The 9,998-nt window shown below is 44.2% G+C and overlaps 1 pseudogene; it reads right to left on the bottom strand.

Moving 5' to 3' along the window:
• On the bottom strand, positions 1 to 738 carry LOC123648119 (annotated as a pseudogene).
• Positions 739 to 9,998: the final 9,260 nt, after the last annotated feature.

Below are 9,998 nucleotides of genomic sequence, written 5' to 3'. Positions count from 1 at the left end.
TTAGTTTATCCTTCTCATAAGCCTGTCGATCTGGTCTTCCCTGTTGCCAGCATCTCTGCCTTCTACAAAATGGGCTTTTTCTTCATTCCACCCATGTGGATGATAACTTGAAGGGCCACAGGAAGTTATTTGCTTCTTTGAAGCATTTTCCAATGGTATAGATCTCATGAATCAGATGCTCCATGCAGATGATGCCATATTTACTGAGAGATCGAGCAATCAAAGCGTTGTCTGTCAATGCAATTTGTTTCTTATTGATTTTTCCATAACCACGCTTGTAGATTAGTTCATTTACTGTCTTCAGGTTTGGGTACCCCCATGCAATATATGGTTCTACAGTCCTCAGCATGTTAATTGAAGCCTTGTTGAGCTTAACAAAGGTTCCATTGAAGATCTGGCAAAGGCGAAGACACTGCAACACCTTTTGGACTTTTGGGTCACACCAATGATACCTCTGATCCTGATGACAAATGCCAATTTGGGTTCTGCAGGTCATAGAAGTTGCCGGCTTTTCCTGCCATCCTACATCCGAACCTCAGTTCTGTACATCTGCCTGTATTCCTTGTGATAATGCTTAGCTTTTTCGCAGATAAGCTTCCTCCCTGCCTTTCGAAGCATCTTTTGGACAAACTTCTTTCTCAGGCATTTGACCTTCAGCTCTGCAAAATTCCTTTGCTTTCCCTTGAGGGTTTTTGGCACAGCAAGAACCTTCTTTTTCTTCTTTCCGGCACCCTCCATGGTTCCAGCCGGGAAAGAGGTGCAACAACATATTTTAAGATGCAGTAGTGCTTTACATCATGCAGCAACAGCTAGGTGACAAAAACTTCTAGTCATTCCCCCGTTCAGGTTCAGCTTCACAGGGTTCGATCCATCGCATTCACACAGTGTCCTGTGCACACACAGAAGGGCCCTGTGCTTGGTTTAATGCTCTGCTGTCAACATCTTGGAATTCTTAATGATTTTACTACTGAACTTGCATTTGTAAGTAAAGTCCATGAGACAATGAAGCCTTCTCAGGAATAGAGAAGATATTGTAACATGCATGTCTTTACCTGCCTGCTCATATATACTAATAGCATTTCCAGTGTCCCATTGGCACAGATTTCCAGTGGACCCCGGATGCACTAGAGTTCAGCAACACTCAAACCAAGTATATAGGAAGCAGGTGTGTTGAGTCTATGACTGGGTAAGAGGTGGCACTGACATGCCCAGAGGCCATGCCTTCCGTCCACACCTGAACTAGCTTCAAATGCAGAAACAAGGCAGCGGCACTCTGAGAAACACCAACAACCAAGGAAGCCTTGGGTGTCCTTTCTTACCTGTGTTACTTCCCTGTATTAGGCAACCTTGTACACTGAAAATAATGCCTTAGAAGGAAGGGGAAGACAGGGTGACCCACGGTTCCAGTTCTTTTCAGTCCTTTCTGACTCATCAGCAGCCCGGAGTTGAGAGTGTTGGTGGAATGTGCATGTATCAAGAAGTGAAATAAAAACAGATGAGTTCATTTTGTGCAAAATACAAATGCATGTATGAGCTATGAAACAGTATACAGATTGTGTCATTTCAATGATTGTGCATATGAGTTACAACTGGCATTTAAAACTGGCATTGCACAATAAGATGACGGTATAAGATGGATGGTATAAGTTGGATGGTAAAATTTATGCTCATAAGTTTAACTTTCAACTTTTCTTAGAATGACATTGCATAGCAAATAGCAATAATCATGGCCCAGCAAGATCAAGACCTTGGGAAAAGGAAAAAGCTTTATATCAGTTTCATTTTTTCCCCTGCTTTTTGAATAAGGGGTCCCACATTTTCACTTTGCTCTGGGCTTTGCAAATTATACAGCCATCCCTCTCTTCGATATGTGTATGAACTCGGAAACACATTAACTCGGTTTGAGTCCTGGAGTTAACACTTGCCGACCTTGGGCAAATTGTTGACCTTTTCAAGGCACAGTTTCCTCATGTGTAAAATGGGAATATTAAGAACTCAACTCACATAACCATGAAGTCATTATATGGATTAAATGAAATACTGTAAATAAAAAACTTAGCACCTTGCCTGCCATGCATGCTTAATAAATGTTAGCTCTCACGATCGCTGTAATGTGGTAGCTGTTGCAGGGGGAACCACGAGCCACGCGGTCGCTCACTGTGCCTGGTGTTCCGCCATAGGGCGCTGCTGGTGCGGCATTGCTGTGCGCTTTACTCTGCCCCCCTCCACTTAGCCGGCTCCCCGTCCCTGTGCCACATGCAAACTCTGAGAGGGAAGACACGGCAGTCTTCTAGGGTGCAGCACACCTGTAGGCTGATCACTCATAAGCCACTGCCGTCTTGCAGATGTGGACTCCAGAGAGGTGGCCCTTCCTTAGTCCCAGTAAGGGATAGCAGGCGAGAATAGCAGGCTCATACGGTGCAAAGCATAGGAAACTCTTAGGAGGAGGCCAGGAGGGCATAGCAATTGTTTTGATGCTTCCCGGCAGGGGGCAATGTAATGAGCAGGCACCTTGCCCAGCTTGTCCAGGACAAAGGCTGGCTGCCCTATGAGGTGGTCTTTGGAAATCAAAAAAATAGGTCCTTTCAATGATTTTGTTGTCTACTGGGGATCAGAAAGATGCATCATACATTTCCATATATAGAACACACAACCCTGGAATCACGATACTATCTTTCGAATGCACAGGGGAAAATGACACACTGATAGTGACATCACAGTCTTGGCACGGAGGCGGCATTACTCCAGCAGGCCGGCAGCAGGGCTCCCGAGGGTGTGGTCCGCACAGGAACCTGCAGTCCTGCTCCCGGACCGACCCAATCAGAGTATCTGTGAGTGGGCTGCCCGGGGATCTATTCTAACAGGCTCCCAGGTGATTCTGACCGTGACTACTTTTGAGAGTTGCAGGCAGCAGAGGGCAGAAGAGGGTGGAGCATCATGAAGGGGAATGAGGAACAAGGAAACTTGTTCTCTCCAGGTGCTATTAACTCAACCCACGACAGCTGTGTTCTTCCCGACGCTGTGCCTGGGCGTTGCCCTGGAGCCAGAGCCCACAGGTCCTCTGTCTTCTCGGGACTCTGAGTGCCAGTTGCTGTGTCGCCCAGTCCAGAGGTTTTCTGAGGGTGGAAGGAGGACCCGGATCTGAGGATGAGGAACAGGGTCACACTGAGGACTCTGAAGGAAACATGTGACGATTCTACTGAGAAGGTTTCCGTGTGCTCTGAGCCAGCAGGTATCAAACTCTATTACACCTACCCTTGGGTTGCAGGAAGACGTTCTGGTGGGTGCAAGGCAGGATAGTTTTATGGAAACCAATTTCTAGATCTTCAGTTTACACAGATACTTGTTCCTACAATTGGTCTGCCTGAGCGTGGGTGAGCGTTCCACAGCTTGGCCTTCCCTCCTTACAATCCCTCTGCTCCCACTTTAGAAAAGGAAGACAGACCTCTCTTCATCCCTTTGAGCTGGCTAGGCACCCCGTGGCCCGAGAGGTTAAAGACTGGCCTTGTTATGGAAGGAAAAGCAACTGGCACAATGACTCCCCTGAAAAGGAGTGAGTGCCAAATGCCACTATACCCTGCAAAAACTCCCCAACCTTATCTCGTCTCAGAAGATTCCTGATAACTTGCCTTTTTGTACTTACTCTGGCCAAAGAATCCAAGTTATCTGAGTGGCAAATAAAAGCAAAGAACAAGGGATCTGAACTTTGAAATGCATTCACTTTGGAATGCGTTCGTGACCCCTCCACCTCCTTGCAGTAGGCAGGGGCTTGTCATCCTTGGCGGGAGGAGGGGGCCTCTCTCCCCTGCCTACAGTATCTACAGTACTGGGCTGGAAAAGCCATCAAAAGCGTTAAAGGTATTAGAGTGTTTACTCCACATTCCTACCTATCTACTGCCCAATTAACATGATTCACAGCTGAGAAAATAATACTCTCCTCCGTCAGAGATAAATTGGGTCCCAGAACTGTGAAACAAAGGGGAGAAAGGCAATGATGTTTATAAAAGTTATTGCAAACAAATGCACTTCAAAAGGAACTGCGGTGACAGATTCTGTTTCACAGGGTCCTCCCAACGCTTCTCAGCCTCCCAAGACCCTTCCTCAGACTCTGCTGGGTGTTTTCACCACTGGCCTGCTGCAATGTGGTGCCATGTGTGGGATTTATCTTGTCCACAGCCGAGACCTACCCTGTCCAACACGGTAGCTACTGGACACGCGAAAGGTAGCCAGTCCCACCTGAGGTGTGCTGTGTCAGATACACACCAGATTGCAAAGACACAGTGCAAAACCTAATGTAAAATCTCTCATTTTTATATTGACAACATGCTGAAATGATAATATTTTGGACATACTGGGTTAAATACGATATATTATTAAAATTCACTTCACCTGTTTCTTTTTACTTAAAAATGTGGTTACTAGAAAATTTAAAATAACATGTGCCTCCCCTTTGTGCCTCCCATTACGTTCATATCGCACGGTCTCTCCGTCTAGACTGTGGGTTGCGCAGCCTCGGACATGGGCTGGTGGGAATGTGAGAGCCCAGTGCTGACTGGTGAGTGGAGCTGGGGAGATCTGGGGCTGGCAGTGACCCCTCTTGCTGCAAAGAGGTATATTTGTGGCAATTGCTGCATGTGGAGCCCAGGCTAACAGATTGTAATCCTGCCTTCCTTCTGGTTCTAATACTTAACCTCAAAGGAACTTTAATATTTAAACCAAATGGCACGTGAGATTTCAGTAGGCTGATGGATTGCTCTCCCCTCAGCCATTTGAGAAATCCTGCTGAGGCCTCCACTCAGCTGACTTCTAGTTGTCGCCGTTTCCCAATAAAAGTCTGACAGGCATCGATGAGCTGATGAGATTTTTTTCTCACTTGTTTGATATTAAATAGAAAAGCTTTTCAAATTAAACGTTTACAGATAGTGTGAAAATTGGAAGTGTGGGTTTTAGCTGAGCCAACTAGAACAGATCCAAAGACTGCACTTGCCTGATGGTTAGAGAACAGTGCTTCTGGATCCCAGCCTTAGCTACACCACCAGTCTGGGGTAGTGTGAGTGGTTTTGTCAGTTTCCCTGCAAAAGGTGAATTACTCACATACGGAGTCCACCAGGTCTCTTCTACTGTGAGTACAGCTCTCTCCTAAACACCATGACCTAAGACAACAACTTTGTGGCCTAAGCCAAGAATTTAGAACTTGTGAATTATGAGGCTGAGCCCATTTGTTCTGTTCAGAACTATATGCCTGACATTATGTAGGACCTCTCCATGGGGCCCCCAAATAACAATGACAATAATAATAATAATAGCAAATGTTTATTGAGCATTTACTGTGTGCTTTAAATATATGAGCTCATTTAATCTTCAACGCTATGTGACATAAAGGGTTTTTTAAAAATCAGTTTTGTTTTTTACATTGCCCAAGGTTACATAGTAAGTGGTAGAGCCAGCTGCAAACCCCAGTTGTCCGACCGGACACTCACTCAGAATGGCTCTGCTATTCTTGTAGAGAATAAATATTAAAATCTCAATGGTGTTCATCAGAAATAGCAAAAGGACAAATCAGAACTTCTTCCATCAGAGGGGCAGGAGCTTGTGTATGATCCAATGACCCAAATATAAATGCTTTGTCTTTATAATAAGGCCTTTTGGCTTAAAAGGACCAGACCAGGTCTCTAGTAAGGATCTTAGTGCACACAGATCTACCTGAGAATGGCTTCCATCTTTTATCTTAGTAGAATCTTCCTAAAATTGGAAGTCACACAGTGTAGACAATACCATCTTTCTTTCACTGGGAAAACTTTTCTTCAAATAAAATCATGTCCTTAAAGACAGGCATGTATAGGTGAGCAGCTCAGACCTCCACAAGCTCATCTACCTAAACCCCCAGAAAATGGGCCTAAGAAAACACAACCCGTGGGGCACACAGAATGAAGTGAAACTACCTGTGAATGGGGTTAGGAGATCTAGATTTGAATTCTAGTTCTGCCACTCACCACTCATGTGGGCCCCACTAAGCCTGTGTCCAGTCATCTTCTCATTAGGTAGCAAAATTGATCAAATTGAGCTTCCTAAAAAAGAATCTTCTCCCGGTCCATGTGTGAAAAAGGGTGAGTCTTGCCTTGCTGGGATTTTCTTGAACTAACAGCCGATGCCTGCGTTGATCTTCCACCTCTAAAAATGTTCCCTGCCTTGCCAATTCCCTGTGGAGGGTGAGAAGGACCAAGGCAAACTTTCTCCGAATGACTCTTTCCTGAAGACGAACACAGAGCAGGAGGAAAGAGATTGGGGAAGTTAAGAGATTGAGCAAGAGTCTAAGAGGGACCTGTCTAAAGCCAAATGCACCATGGAGCTAGCCCTACAGTCAGAAGCTTTTGTAGAAAGACCACGGAATTTCTTCTGCCCCACCCCTTCCCCAGCCACGTACCTCCTTTTCTTTCCTCAAATTCCCCATGAGGCTCCATCAAGAAGGGGGTGCTGTGAACTTTGGGGCTCCATGAAGAAAACTTTTTTTTTTAAAGTCAGTATTCCGATAGAAAATATCTATGGATGGATGGTGAGTAAGAATGCTATTTAAGAAAGGCTTTAGAATAAAAGAGAATCTTTTCCTTAGCTGAGGAGCTTCGAGAAGAAAAAGCGTAGAGCTACCACAGGATTATCTTTCTAGTTCTGTTGTCCTTGTGCCAGGCTGTCGTATCACCTGCAGAATCGGCACAAGAGGGACTTGTGATGCAGCGTCTTCCACGGGTACCGTGCTCAAGGCCGTCAAAGCTACAAAAACACGCAAATAAAGCCTTAAGACATGGCTCCTGATTTGAGGGGCTTGTTGGGAATGTGGACATAAGAAACTGAACCCATCCGGGGCAGTCAGAGAAGGTACGGGCAGCTTTCTAGGGCAGGCACGTTGTCGTTCCCCGTGGACAGACAGACGGAAACTGTGTGGTGTGTTTGGCTCTGCCTGAGAGGAGTCCCTAGCGCCTCTGTCCTCTCGGGGTACACACGCCTGTTCTTCACGGAGCCCCTCCTGGGGACCCTTTCTGTGCATCTCATTAACCCTTCTGGTCCTGTCACATTTTACTTTTCAAAGAATGGCTCTTGGCTGTAGTACATACAGAGTCTCCTCAATAACTTACCTAAACCTTGAAGCTTTAACTTTCAAATAACTTATTAGGTTTGATGCAGACAGGAATAGAAATGGTACAGCCTGTCATCAATATGCTGTGCTGAAAACATTCCACAACGCGTGTCCGCTCTGCAGCTCGCTTAACTTTTCCAGATGTGGCTGGCTGGGCGGCCGAGTTGGTGACGTTGCAGATGGATGGCCACAGCCCCACGGTAGGCGGATGAACATGGTACCTTTGATGTGATAGGGCGACTCTTCTCATCCATTAGCCAGAAGGAAAAGCTATTTTCTTCCGTAGAGACCTCAGTTCATTCCTACCTCAAGGAGACCGTATAATCCTCAGCATACTATAGCACGCAGGACTGAGGTCTGGGGCTCTGGTTTCTACCCGCTGAGCATGTAGCCAGCAGCCCCTGTGGGGTCAGAATAAATCTAATGCCAAGGAAAGCTTTAAGAGAAACTTAAGAGAAGGTTGTTCTCTTAAAGGGTATGCTGGTTTATATATATGTACATATATACGTATGAGAATGCTTGCATTTCACCTGTTTAATCAAATTTCATCCTAAGCACACAAAACAATGTCCCTTATGGTAGACATTTCTTCCTCTCACATCCTGCATGTAGAAATTTCAGAGTATAATGGCTCTCCTCTTCCAAGGAGGAAAAAATAGTGACAATTGAAATCTAAAGAAGAGAAAGAGCTCTTTATCCTTCCATCTTCCTGGCAGATAGAGGTAGTCAAAGAATTTGGGGGTTTTCTTCTTCAGCAAGATGGGGTAGGGTCAAGACTTGCATATCACAGTAGCCTTGGTTTAAAATAAGCTCCATTGTTTGGTGTTTAGGTAAGTTATTGAACCTCTAGGTACTTGCTACATAACAGGCCCTCCATATTTATAGCCACTTGTAACAGTAAAATGGAAATCATTTTTTTGCTTCTAGCTCAGTGCAAGGTACATGAGACTGGTTATTAATGAGCCCATAGGAGCTCAGATGATTAAAAGTTATATTTGGAGGCTGATATAAGGCCCACAACACAGAATTTGATTAGTGGCTTATTTGAGGAGGGTTACCCTGTTCCAGCCCTTTTCTCAGATGGATGATAAATTAAAAACTATATTTGTAAGCAAATGATTTTGGAAGCTTGTTTAGAACACTGTTATACCTTATTGAAAGATCTACTATAGAGTTGGTTTTTTTAAAGTGACAAGTGACACTTTTTTAAAGTGACAATGAAAATTGCATTACAATTTTAATATTATTTTGTTTAGGAAAATTCAGGACCCATGAAGTTTTTAGGATGGCTGTTGTCTTTGAGAGCTATGATTTGATACAGTGAAGTCCATAAAGACCTAAGGGATCAAAGTGGAAAAACAGTTTCAGAGGTAAGTTTACTAAAACTACTTTTATACTTGCATTTCCCTCCAAAAGAGCAATGGGCTTGTCAGATAATATAGGATCCCTGCCCAAGGTATTTTGCATTTGATGTGGCAGTAGAGCTGTGAGACTCTCAGCTCCTTCAACAGGACACCAATGATTAACAATGATGCTTCTCTCCTCTCTATGAAATCATAGAATTACTGAACATAGAGTTGTAAGGGAATAGAGAACTCGAGCCCAACATCCTCATTTTATAAATAGGAAGACTACAATGGTGGTAGATTGTGTCCTTTGTTCATTATTATTTGTTTCTTCCCCACCCCATTGCCTATGGCTTGGCCAATGGAATGTGGGTGGATATGGCATTTGCTCCAGAGCAGAGACTTTAAATGCAATTGTGTGGTGTGGCTGGGGTCCTCTTGTTTCAGCCCTTCACCAGGAGAAGAGCTACCTTGCATGCTCACCTTCAGTGTGGATTTTGGAGTGAAGCAGAACTACGGTCAATCCCCATCCTTTATGTAATGTGAGCAAGAAGAGAATGTTTTTCTAAGTCCCTGAGATATTAGGGTTGCTTGTTTTACAGCTTAACCTAGTGAGAGCTGACTAATACAATGGCCCAAGAAATAGAAGTGATTCATACCCAAAGTCACATAGACACTGTGACACAGCCTGGGCTAGAACACAAATGTCCTGATTAGAAGCTCTCTACTACACTTTGGCTTTCCAGGTATATTTCCCAAACCTGGTAGTGCTTGGCATAAAATAAGTACTCAATAAATATTTGTTGTATGAATGAATCAATGAATGAATGGAAGACATAGGATTTGGGGGGAAGTTCTTATGGAGCTGCTTCAATATGTGGAACAGGTCCTAGTTTGGTACATCTACTATTATTAATTCTGAGCATTTTGGGATGTCAACTGTGTGTCTGGCATTTGGTAAGTGCCAAGAAGTATTATCTCGAGTTACCATGCAATCCTATAAGGGAGATATTTTTAGTCTTATTAATAGATAAGAAAACTGAAGCTCAGAGAGATTAAGTGATTTGTCTAATCACATAACTAGGAAGTGACAGAAACAGAAACAACCACAATTTTTCTAACTCTGAAGCCTGGGTGCTTTCTACAGTTTCTTTGCAGGAGATAGAAATGACAGTTTGGGTCATTTACAGACAATTGAAATATGCACCTTGTATCAAAGCAGGGCCCCTCTAAGGGGGTAAGCTGAAAGAGTTTCCCACACAGTATGTGACAGCCATGGCATGCTAGGAGTAGGTCACACTTGGACCTGAGATGCTGGTTCCTTCAGTCCTCAGTGTATGTGGGTACAGTCTGGGACCATCACCCTTAGGTGGAGAGCAGCCTCATTAGTTCATCTCTATATGCCATGCAAATATTCGCATTTTCTGTATGTGCCATGACATGAAACAGTTAGGGAAGCCCTGGATGAGAATCGGTCATTCCAGGTCAATCTAGCTACTTTGTGGGTACATAGTTTTTAG

Source organism: Lemur catta, chromosome 12 (genome assembly GCF_020740605.2).
Source record: "Lemur catta isolate mLemCat1 chromosome 12, mLemCat1.pri, whole genome shotgun sequence".
Classification (NCBI taxonomy): domain Eukaryota; kingdom Metazoa; phylum Chordata; class Mammalia; order Primates; family Lemuridae; genus Lemur; species Lemur catta.
The sequence above is the reverse complement of the archived record's forward strand: the minus strand, read 5'-3'. Positions and strand labels throughout refer to the sequence as shown.